We start from the raw sequence: 13,344 nt of genomic DNA, 5'->3' as shown, positions 1-13,344 counted from the left end.
TTTGCCTTAGCAAAGGGAGTTCTTTATTTTCTCACTTAATTTCTGAAAATATTTTTATTTCTCTTATTCTTGAATACTAATTTAACTGGGTTTAGAAATCTAGGTTGACAGTTATTTTCCCTCAGACAGGGAATTTCTCTCAGACAGTTATTTTCCCTCAGAACTTTGAAGATATTATTTATCTGTATTCTAGCCTATACTGTTGTAATGTAAAAGTCTTTTGTCGGTCTTGTTGTCGTTTTGTGGATAATCTGTCTTTTCTCTCTGGTAGTTTTAAAGATTTTTCTCTTTTTTTTTTGTGTTCTACAATTTGACTATAATATGTTTGGATATAGATTTATTTTTATTTTTTTTTACTTGGCACTTGTACTTCTTAAGTCTTCCACCAATCCATGAAAATTCTCAGCCATTATCTCCTTGAATATTGCCTTTCTCCCATTTTCTGTATTTTTCTTCTGGAAGTCCTCTTAGGTAAAAGTTGAATCTTTCATTCTATCCTCCATGTCTTTTACCCTCTGTCATATTTTTCATCTCTCTTTGTTCTTAATACTGGGTAATTTTCTCAAATCTATTCCCCAGTTTAATAATTCTCAGGATTCTGATCTTGCCAGTGATTATGTCCACTGACTCCCCCTCATAGTGAAATGAGATAGTTCCCTTTACCCTTTCGCAGGACTCATGAAGGTGTTGGCTCATTTACTCAGCCTGCAGCTCTCAACCCCTTGTGGGAGGGGGGAGCACACAGGTCAGGAAGTGCAGAGGCCAGGATGAGCACTTCTGGGCAACTGGCCTGAGCAGAACTCTGTGCAGGCCTGCAGCAGCGTCTAGGGGTTGCCCATGACCCCTGGAGCCCCAGAAGGAATGTATTACAGTGTGCTCTTTTAGCTTTGCCATCCATAGACAGCTTAAGTGTTAAACAGGTCAGTGGAGGGTCAGTGTGCCAGCCTCTTACACCTGCACCTGGGCACTTGTCCAGTGTCCAGGAAGAATCAGGTTGCATGAATGAATTGAAGAGTGGTGAATGTGGAAGATTTTATTGAGCAGTGGAAGTGACTCTCAGTGGAAGGGGGAGCTGAAAAGGGGATGGAGTGGGAAGGTGGTCTTCCCCTGGAGCTCAGCCATCCCTGGACAAACTCCTCTCTGAGGTCCTGCCATCAAGCCATTCCTCTGAAGTCAGATTGCTTCTCTCTGACATCCAGCTACTTCTCTTCTCTTCTTCTCTGCTACTCTGCCACTTTGCCAGTGGGGCCTAGGGTTTTTACTGGTACAGGATGGTGGGGGGCAAAGTGAGCCAGGGTGGTTTTGGAAAAGGCAACATTCAGACAAGAAAACAGGAATGCATGTTCTCACTTTGGGCCATGGCTCCATGGCTCCAGGCTTGAGGGTGTGGCCCTCACTGGGGACTGCCCTTTTCTACCCAGTATTTCCCGGCCCTCTGTTGATATCAATAGTAGGTAATTTACTCTTATATTTTTTTTTTGTGATATCCCTTTTCATGGGGCTTAAAAAAAATCTGTGAAAATCTCTTGTGGTCTCTGTTATGGGAGCATCCTTCCAGAGCAGTTTTACCTTTGCTTCTGCCAAGAAAACCTCAGAGTTAATGTTCCCAGGCCATTCAGGTAGAATAAATTAAAACCGAAACCCTATTTGAGTTCCAGGCCTGTGCTTTAATTCTCAGAGGATTTTTTTTCTTCCACCTAAAGCTTAGACAGAGACAGATAAGATTCCTTGTTGTTTCCCTGTGCCGAGATGCACAGAATCTGAGCTTTATGATAGGCCATGGCCTAAGACGTCTTCTGTCTCTGTGGATGTTAAAAATTGAAACTCCCTTACCAGGGCAACCACAACTTTCACAAGATTACCACTCTGGTTTTCAGTTTTCTCCTCATTTTTGGCTTTTGGGAGTTTTCCCTTATTTATTAGGGGCTCAGTTATTCAATTAAAAGAAATTTTGTATATCTTACCTTGTGCTAATAGAAGTTTATATCAAAAAGTAATTAGTTGACTATATTGCTGGACATGGATGGTGTGCTTTCTTAACTTAGCAATACATTTCAAATATCTTCTCATGTTGATATTCTTCAACATGGTTGTTATACATTGAATTTCCTAGAGAGCAGACTCCAAGTCAGACAAAAAGTTTACTGGGGAGTACTCTTGGAATCAACACTTGTGGGGAGAAGAAAAGGAAGCAAAATTGGACAAAGAGGTTGAGCTATGATGCAGTCATGCCAAGGCCTTAGCAGACCACATGGGGAGCTCTGAATCTGGAATAAACTTCCAGAATTGTTTCCATTTGGAGCATGGAGGCTGAGACTATACTCCTGCACCGACTGGCCATTGAATGCAAACTGCACCCGGGAAGGGGCATAACCTTAGGTTAGGTCACTCTCTTCAGCCAAAGGTGGTTGCCAGAGAAGAATGACAGCAGAGAGCTGTCTGCCAGCAGCCCTCTCAGTAGCTGGGAGAATAAGCCCTTTGTCTTGAAGCAGAATATGGATGGCACAGAATAGTGTCCACAACAATGATTTTAAATGGTTTGAAGTCTCATATGTATATATATATATATGAAGTCTGAATATCCAATAATGATTATTTCTGTTTCTTCTATATGAATAATATATGAATAATACTGATATGAGCATTATTGTACATTCTCTTTGTCCGCATCTTGTATTTTATTCCTCAGGTTAAAGTCCTAGAAGTGAAATTGCTCTATATGCACATTTCTAAATATTTTGATAAATTTAACCAAATTGCCTGTCAAACGGCTCATATTAGTAAGCATTTCTCTATACCCTAAGAAACCCTGAATAATATCATCCTTTTTAATGATTTACAGTTTAATAAGGAAAAATAACATTTTATCATTTTACAAATTATATTCCTTGACATACTTAGTGAGACTGAACAATTTATCATACATTTATTGGCTATTTATGCTCTTGTTTTGGGGTCTATTTATTCTTGTCTTTTGCTAATTTTTCTATTAGAGTATTTAATTTTTTCTTACTGATTTGTAAAACCTTCTTATATATTAAGAATAGTAAAGTTAACTATCTGTAACATATTTTACAAACATTTCTCACAGGATTTTTTGTCTTTCAATTGTGTTTAGTATTTTTAATAGGAAGTTTTTATGTTTCATAGCATATTCTTAGGTTATTCACTTATTTTTATTCTGGTGGTATTAAGATTTCATCTTTTACTTTTAACTGTATCCAGCTGGAATTTATTTTGGAACAATTAATTTTTGGCTTTTTAACTCTAGAGCTGAACATTATAAAATATGTTTAAAACATTCACTGTCACACTCTGCTTTCTCCCATTTAATTTTACTATGAAATCATCCACAAATTTTGCTGCTAGAAGAGCAGTTGATGATTTGTAATATATTATAAAGCAATGGAATTTGAGTGCGATGCATTTTTAGTCAATTCCCCTGACAAGATAATTTTTAAATGTTTCTATTTGACTTTAAAATACATTTCACATATGTACATTTCACACATACATGAATAGGTCTTACACTAAATTTATACCAGTCCAAATTTCAGAAGCCTCATTATGAACATCCAACTTGAGAGGTGATGGGAAGCAACCAGTTTTCCTTATCCTACTAATCTGTTTAAATGCCTTTTTGTTTCTTACTTACATGCAGAAAACGACTGTATCACCTGTGAAAGGAAAATAAATATCAGTACCCCCAAATCACTAAGCCAAAGGGAAAAGTCAAGCTGGGAACTGTGTCAGGCAAATATGCCTCCCATTCTATTCCTAAATAAGATAGCTACAAAGATAAAAAAGCTACATACCTCCTTCACATTTGCCCATGAGGAAATTCCTTGTGGACAAAGGATAGACAGAACTCAAAGTTATCCCTCTGCTCATGTGAGACAAATGCATACCTGACTGCTTCCTTTGCCCTATTGTTTCATTAAGCCAGACTAAGGCATAAGCGACTATTCCTTAAATTGTGCATTCAGTGAAAAGCTAATCAGAAACTCAAAAAAAATGCCACCATTTGTCTCTTATCTACCTGTGACCTGGAAGGCCCCTCCCTGCTTTGAGTTGTCCTGCCTTTCCGGACAAAACCAATGTACATCTTACATGTATTGATTGATGTTTCATGTCTCCCTACAATGTATAAAACCAAGCTGTGCCCCGACCACCTTGCGCACATGTTGTCAGGACCTCCTGAGGCTGTGTCAGGGGCACGTCCTTAACCTTGGCAAAATAAACTTTCTAGATTGGTTGAGACTTGTCTCAGATAATTTTTGGTTTACACATATTTCAACCTAAGCAGTTCTCTTACCTAAATACATTGAATATTCCCACACTCAGGAAGGGGAATTGAGTGGATGAGTAGTGTGTGAAAGGTAATTTTTTTTCTTTGAGATGGAGTTTCACCCTTGTCACCCAGGCTGGAGTGCAATGGCATGATCTCGGCTCACTGCAACCTCCACCTCCTGGGTTCAAGCAATTCTTCTGCCTCAGCCTCCTGAGTAGCTGGGATTACAGGTGCCCACCACCATGCCTGGCTTTTGTTTGTATTTTTAGTAGAGATAGGGTTTTGCCATGTTGGCCAGGCTGGTCTCGAATTCCTGGCCTCAGATGATCCACCTGCCTCGGCCTCCCAAAGTGCTGGAATTGGCGCCACCACACCCGGTAGAAAGACAATTATTTCTGTTTAAAGCATTTTCCATGTGCATAACGCACAGTACAGGGCAAGGCAAGGCCAAAGTTGACATGGAATCTTTATGCCAATAAAAAAAGCCCCACCCTATTGAAGAAAAGGTAAAAAAAAAAAAAAAAAAAAAAAAGGCATCCTTCGTAAACAAATTACAACCTCCACCACTACCCCAGGGAGATAAATTAGGAAAAGGCCCTCAACATTGCTATGTTGACTTTTGGCTTCAACTTCCTGCCTCTTTCTCAAATGCCTTTGGGCCTATACAACCTTAGGCAGTACCTTCTCTGCATCCTCCTTTTTGTTGTCCTCTTCAATTCTTGCTGTACTACAGGCTTTAACGGTCACTTAAAGAATCCAAATAAAGTCTGTAATTTAGTTAATAATATTATACCAATGTTAACTTCTCAGTTCTGATCATTGTACTATAGTTATGCAATACATTAACATGAGGGGAAGCTGAGTGAAAGAAATACGAAAACTCTGTATGATTTTTGCCACTTCTCGTGGGTCAAAAATTATTTTTTTAAGAAAGGTTGTTTAAAAAAGTCAGTAAAGAGGGCAGAGTGAGATGGCAGTGTAGGACTCTCCATTAATCATCCCCCCACAGAAACATCAATTTGAACACATGAAAAAATCTTTACAAGAGCTAAGGAAACAAGGTGCAAGATCACAACACCTAATTTTAGCATAATAAGACACACTGAAGAGGATGGAAAGGGCAATTTTACATTACTCACTTCACCCCTCCCCCAACCACAGGCTGCATGGCTATGAGTAAGTTTAACCAGGGAGGTGAAAGAGCTATACAATGAATAATATAAAACACCAATGAAAGAAATTAAAGAGACAAATAAATGGAGAGATATCCTGTGTTCATAGATTGGAAGGATTAATATTGTTAAAGTGGCCATACTACTGAAAACAATCTACAGATTCAATGCAATCCTTATCGAAATACCAATGACAGTCTCCACAGAAATAGGAGAAACTGTACTAAAATATGTATGGAACCAAAAAATACCTGGAATAGCCAAAACAATCTTAAGCAAAAAGAACAAAGCTGTAGGCATCACAATACCTGATTTCAAAGTATGTTACAAAGCTCTAGCAACCAAAACAGCATGCTACTGACATAAAAACAGACAAATACATCTATAAACTAAAAATAAAATCCTAAGCCCCCCCACTCTCTGAACAGACCAACTATTGGCCAAGGGGATCCCAGAAAAACCTTAAAAACTGAATTATTGCTTATGACGGGAAGGAAGGTCAGACGTGCCTTGTTATACTCCCTCCTTTTTGGAGATTATGCACAACTGACCAACATTAATGTTAAAATAGAGATCATAAGACTAACAAAACAGACTTTGTGACAATAAGATAACAAATTATAAACAGGACCTAACTCCTGATCCAGTGTATTGGTTAACAGATATACCTATCTTACCTTTGTGAAAGGAAAATAAATCTTGGGGCCCCAAAATCACTAAGATAAAGGAAAAAGTCAAGCTGGGAACTGCTTAAGGCAAACCTGCCTCCTATTCTATTCAAAGTCATTCCTCTGCTCAAGGAGATGAATGCATATCTGATTGTCTAAATTGACTGACACCTATCCCAGGTTTTGGGGGTCCACAGGTGCCAAGAACACACAAATGGATAGATTCAAGTCTCTTGAATCAATGGTGCTGGAAAAAACTGGGTATCCATATGCAGACTAATGAAACTAGACCCTTATCTCTCACCATATATGAAATTAAACTCAAAATGGATTAAAGACTTAAATGTAAGACCCCAAACTATGAAATTACTGGTAGAAAACACAGAAAAACACTTCATGATGTTGGTCTAGGCAAGGATTTTTTTTTGGATAAAACCTCAAAAGCACATACAATAAAAGCAAAACTAGACAAATGGGATTACATCTCACAAATAAGTTTCTGCATAGCAAAAGAAACAATTAACAGAGTGAAAAGACAGCCTGTGGAATGGAAGAAAATATTTGCAAACTATATATCTGACAAGGGGTTAATATCCAAGATATATTAGAAACTCAAACAACTCGATAACAACAACAAAAAACCAATTGAAAAATGGGTGCATTACCTGAATAGACATTTCTCAAAAGAAGAAATACAAATGGACAACAGGCATGTGAAAAAATGCTCAATATCGCTAATAATCGGGGAAATGCAAATCAAATCCACAATGAGATATCACCTCACTCCAGTTAAAATGGCCACTATCAAAAAGAGAAAAAATAATAAGTACTGGCAAGTATGTGGAGTACTTATACACTGTGATGGGAATGTAAATTGGTATAACCATTATGAAAAACAGTATAGAGTTTCCTCAAAAAAATAAAAATAGAACTACCATATGATCCAGCAATCCCACTATTGGGCATATATCCAGAAGAATTGAAATCAATGTGTTAAAGCGATATCTGCACTACCATGTTTATTGCAGCACGATTCACAATAGCTAAGATATGAAATCAGACTAGGTATCCATCAGTGGATGAATGGATAAAGTATAGTATACATACAATGGAATATTATTCAGCCTTAAAACAGAATGGACTCCTATCATTTGTGGCAACATATGATATGTGACCTGGAGGTCATTAAGTGAAACAAGCCAAGCACAGAAAGACAGATATTGCTTGTTCTCACTCATATGTGGGAGCTAAAAAACAAACAAACAAACAGAAAAAGTGGGACTCATGAAGGTAGAGAGTAGATTGGTGGTTACTGGAGTAGATTGGTGGTTACTGGAGGCTGTGAAGTGTAGAGGAGAGGGGAGGATGAAGAGAGGTCGATTCATTGGTACAGATACACACTTAGAAGAAATAAGACCTAGTGTTCGATAGATCAGTACGGTGACTATAATTAACATGAATCGATTGTACATTTCAAAATATCTGGGAGAGAAAAATTCAAATATTCATAGCACAAAGAAAAGATAAATATTTAAGGTACTAGATATCCCAATTACCCTAACTTGATTATATGAATATATTAAATTATCACATGTACTCTGAAAATATGTACAGCTATTATGTATAAAACAATTTTTTAAAGAAAAAAATTAATGTAAAAATAAATTTAGAAAAGAAAATGTGGTATATATACACAATGGAATGTTACTCAGCCATAAAAAGAATGAAATCCTGCCATTTGTGACAACATGTATGAGCCTGGAGGACATTATGTTAAATGAAATAAGCCAGACACAGAAAGACAAATACCACATGATCTCACTCATATGTGGAATGTAAAAAAGTTGATCACATAGCAGTAGAGAGTAGAATAGTGGTTACCATAAGCTGGGGTCATTAGCAGTGAGGACGGGGGATGGAGAGATGTTGATTAAAGGATACACAATCATAGTTAGAAGAGGAATAAATTTTAAGAGAAACACAGCAAGGTGACTGTAGTTAATGGTGACATATTCTTAAAAAATGTAAAGAGAGTGAATGTTATGTACTCTTACCACAAAAATAGCTAAGTGAGGTAATGCATTTATTAATTAGCTAGATTTAAACATCCCATGATGTATATGTACTTAAAAACATCATGTTGTACACAATAAAAGCATAAAATGTTATCTGTCAATTTTTTCTTTTATTTTTATTCCTTTTATTCTTTTTCTTTTTTTCTTTGTTTCTTATCTGTCAAATTAAAATAATTTTTTTTAAAGTCAGGCCAGGGGAAAATCAGCTACGGGGATTTTGATCCTAGCCCCACAGCTCTGTCTTCCTTTGCAGCTCTGATCTCTCTTTATTTTTTGTCGTCCACACCTGCGGTGTGCTTCCAATTTTGCTGGATATATTGCACAAAGCAGGGAATCTGTAGATTACAGCTGGTTTTCTTTCCCAAATACAACCTGTTCAACATGAAGACATAAACAATAAGCTCAATCTCAATTTCAATAAAAGATTAATCAACTTATTTGCTAGACACTGTGGGGGTGGTATACAGAACTATACAGTAAAAAATTTTACAATTAACTTTAGAAGACAAGAGTAGCACACATAATACAAAAGAAAACATGTGAGTGACAATATGTAAGTCAGTTATAATTGTGTACTTCAGGACATTAGTGAAAACGGAGGGACCAAAACTTGCAAAAATCCTCTCCTCCATAAAGCAACAAGAACATTAAGTGAAAACTCTAAGAATTAACTTTTCCAGAACCTGGAAATGTAACCAAAAGCTTACAACAATCAAGGATACATTTATTAGACAGAAATAACTGAATCTGAGTAAAAACAACAAAATGTGTGGCATTTCAACCTACCCTATTCCCATCCTCATCCCCTTCCCAGTTCCACAATAGCTTTGAAAATCAATAGACCTCAGAGTAAAAACAAGAAGCTGGGGAAACAGTAGAGGGAGCAAAATGCAGTTTGAGCTTCTTCAGAGTTTCATGCCCAGAATTACTCTGCTACCTAAACAAGAAAAACACTCAACAAGAAAAGAAAACTATAGACCAATATCCCTTGCAAATATAGATTCAAAAATCCTCAACAAAATGCTAGTGAATGAAATCCAGCAACATATAAAAAGGATCATACACCATTACCAAGTAGGATTTATCCAAGGAATGGAAGGTTGGTTCAACATATAAATATCAATCAATATAATATACTATATTAATAGAATAAAGGATAATTACTTCATGATCATCTCAATAGATACAGAAAAAGCATTTGACAAAATTAAACATCCTTTGTGACAAATATGCTCAAAAAATTAAAAATAGAAGGGAATTTTCTTACTCTCTATATTAGGCCATTCTTGCATTGCTATAAAGAATTAACTGAGGCTGGGCGCAGTGGCCCACGCCTGTAATCCCAGCACTTTGGCAGGCCGAGGTGGGTGGATCACCCGAGGTCAGGAGTTCGAGACTAGCCTGGCCAACATGGTGAAACCCCGTCTCTACTAAAAATACAAAAATTAGCTGGGCGTGGTGATACATGCCCGTAGTCCCAGCTACTTGGGAGGCTGAGGTAGGACAATCGCTTGAACCCCGGAGACGGAGGTTGTAGTGAGTTGAGATAGCACCACTGCACTCCAGACTAGGTGACAGAGCAAGACTCCGTCTCAAAAAACAAAACAACAACAAACAGAAAAAACGGAGACTGGGTAATTTAATAAAGAAAAAAGTTTAATTGGCTCACAGTTCTGCAGACTGTACAGGAAGCATAGCAACATCTGCTTCTGGGGAGGCCTCTGGAAGCTTACAATCATGGAGGAAGGCCAAGAGGGAGCTTACATGTTACATGGTGAAGGCAGGAGCAAGAGAGCCAGTGGGGAGGTACTACACATTTTTAAATGACCTGACCTCATGAAAACTCACTCTCTACCATGAGGACAGTACCAGGGAGAGTAGTGCTAAGCCATTCATGAGAAATCTGCCACCATGAGCCAATCACTCCCCACCAGGCCCCACCTGCAACATCGCGGAATATATTTCAATGAGATTTAGGCAGGGATACACATCCACACTATATCAGCTCCCTACCCTTTGCTCATTACCACTGTTCTTTTTATTGTCTCTATGTTTTGCCTTTTTCCAATGTCATATAATTGAAATTATACAGTATATAGCCCTTATGAGAGTAATATAGTGTGTCCCTGCCCAAATCTCATATTGAAATATAATCCCCAGTGTTGGAGGTGGGGCCTGGTGTGAAGTGATTGAATCATGGGCACGGATTTCTCATGAATGGTTCAGCGCGATCCCCCTTGGTACTGACTGGCTTCTTTCTTTGTCCATTTTTAATTAGGTTGTTACTTTATTATTCAGTTGTAATGCTTTTTATATATTCTGGATATTAGTCCCATATTAGATATATAGTTTGAAAATATTAATATTTTCTCCTATTCCATGCGTTGTCTTTTTACTTTCTTGATAATGTCCTTTAAAGTGCAAATATTTTTAATTTTAACAAAGTCCAATTTGTCTACTTTTTATTTGGTTGCTTGTGCTTTTTGTGTCATGGCTAAGAAACAGTTGCCTAGTCCAGGTCGTGAAAATTCATACCAAATCATTGCCTAATCTAAGATCAAAAAGTTTTATACCTATGTTTTCTTCTAAGAGTTGTAGTTTTAGCTCTTACATTTAGGTATTTGATCTATCTTTAAATAATTTTTATATATGATATGAGGTTAGGATCATGTGTATGTACAGTTGTCCTAGCACCATTTGTTAAAAAAAAGATTGATGCCCGACATTGAAGAGTCTTAGCACCCTTATTGAAAATCAATTGGCTATAAATGTATGGCTTTATTTTTGGACTACCAATTCTACCCCATTAATCTATATTACTATCCTTATGCCAATACCACATGCTTTTTTATTACTGTACCTTTGTAGAAAGTTTTAAAACTGGGGTGTGTGATTTCTCCAACTTTGTTCCTCTTCGTTCATCTTTTTCATGATTGTTTGGACATTTCCAGGTCACTTGCATTTCCATATGAATTTTAGAATCAGCCGATTTTTAAAAGTGAAACCAGTTTGGATTTTAATAGAGCTTGTGTTGAATTTGTAGATTAATTTGTAGTATTTCTACCTTACCAATATTAAATCTTCCAATTCATGACCATGAAATGTCTTCTCATTTAGTTATGTTTTCTTTAATTCCTTTAAACAGTATTTTGTGGTTTTCCATGTACAAGTCATACTGTTCTTTAAAAAAAATTATTTCTAACTTTTTATTTTTTAATGCTATTATAAGTATAATTGTTTTCTTAATTCATTTTCAGATTGTTCATTGCTACTGTATAGAAATACAAATTATTTTTGTATGTTGATCCTGTTTACTACAATTTTGCTGAACTTGTTTAGTGACTCTAAGAGCTTTTTTTGTTTTGTTTCATTTTGTTTTGTTTTGTTTTGTTTTGTTTTGAGATGGAGTCTTGCACTGTTGCCCAGGCTGGAATGTGATGGCATGGTCTCAGCTCACTGCAACCTCTACCTCCCAGGTTCAAGCAATTCTCCTGTCTCAGCCTCCCAAGTAGCTGGGATTACAGGTGTGCACCACCATGTCTGGCTAATTATTATTATCTTGTATTTTTAGTAGAGATGGGGGTTTCACCATGTTGGCCAGGCTAGTCTCGAACTCCTGACCTCAAGTGATCTGCCCCCCTCAGCCTCTCAAAGTGCTGGGATTACAGGTGTGAGCCACTGCGCCCAGTCTTTATCTCTAAGAGTTTTTGAAGCATTCTTTGTGGTTTTCTTTTTCTTTTATTCTTGAGACAGGGTCTCACTCTGTTGCCCAGGCTGGAGTGCAGTGGCACAATCTTGGCTCACTGCAACATCTACCTCCTGGGTTCGAACGATTCTCATGTCTCAACTTCCTGAGTAGCTGGGATTATAGGCTCGGTCACCATGCCAGGCTAATTTTCATATTTTTAGTAGAGACAGGGTTTCTCCATGTTGCCCAGGCTAGTCTAGAACTTCTGGCCTCAAGTGATCTGCCTGCCTTGGCCTCCCAAAGTGCTAGGATTACAGGCATGAACCACCATGCCTGGCCTCTTTGTGTTTTTTTTTTTTTTTAATTTATTTGTTAATGTTTTTCTATACACAAAATTATATTATGTGAAAATAGAGTTAGTCTTCCTTTCCAATCTAGATGGTTTTTATTTCTTTTCCTTGCCTAATTGCTCTGGCTAGTGCCTCTAGTAAAATTTTGAATAGAACTTGTAAAAATGGATAAATAAATATTGGAGTATAACTCATTAAAGTATAAAATTGTGTTCATACTCATATAAATAAATAACTAAATAAATAAACAAGAAGAGACAAGTCTCCTGTGCAGAAGAATTCCAAATAATTTATGTAGATAATCTACTCTCAAAAAGGTGGAGCTTAGCTCCTCACTCCTTAAGTATGGGCTGTGCATAGAGGCTTCCTTCAGAGTACGTTACAGAAAAGGAGAGACAAAGAGTGACTTCGCAGTGGAGAAGCTTGACGAACACTACTTCAGCCAGATGATACAAATCAACATCGACAGTGATGAGTCATGCTCACAGTAAGTACCCTCACCTCTGTCTAACAATGAGAAATATGATAAATCCCAATAGCGGGACATCCTGGAAAACACATGCCCAGTACTCATCCAAATTGTCAAAGACAATATGAGAAACTGTCATGTCAAAAGGAGCTTAGGGAGACATGATGGCTAAATGCAATGTGTTATCCTCAGCGGCATCTTGGAACAGAACAAAGACATTAGGTAAAAGCTGAAGTATGTTTTTTTGAGTTGGGGTCTCACTCTGTCACCCAGGTTGGAGTGCAGTGGCGTGATCACAGCCCACTACAGCCTTGAACTTCTGGGCTCAAGGGATCCTCCCATCTCAGCCTTCTGAGTATCTAGGACTACAGGTGTAAGTCACCATGTCCAGCTAATTTTTTTTAAAATCTTTTCGTTGTAGAGATGGGGCTCTTGCTATGATGCCCAGGCTTGTCTTGAATTCTTGTCCTCTCTCCAAATGAGATACCACTTCACACCTAACAGGCTGGCTATAATAAAAAAGATGGAAAATAATCAGTGATGGCAGGGATGTGGAGAAATTGGAGGCTTCATATTTTGCTAGTGTAGTAAAGTAAAACGTAAAATGGTGCTTTGGAAAATAGTCTAGAGG

Source organism: Rhinopithecus roxellana, chromosome 10 (genome assembly GCF_007565055.1).
Source record: "Rhinopithecus roxellana isolate Shanxi Qingling chromosome 10, ASM756505v1, whole genome shotgun sequence".
Lineage (NCBI taxonomy): Eukaryota > Metazoa > Chordata > Mammalia > Primates > Cercopithecidae > Rhinopithecus > Rhinopithecus roxellana.
This window is presented reverse-complemented; position numbering follows the sequence as displayed.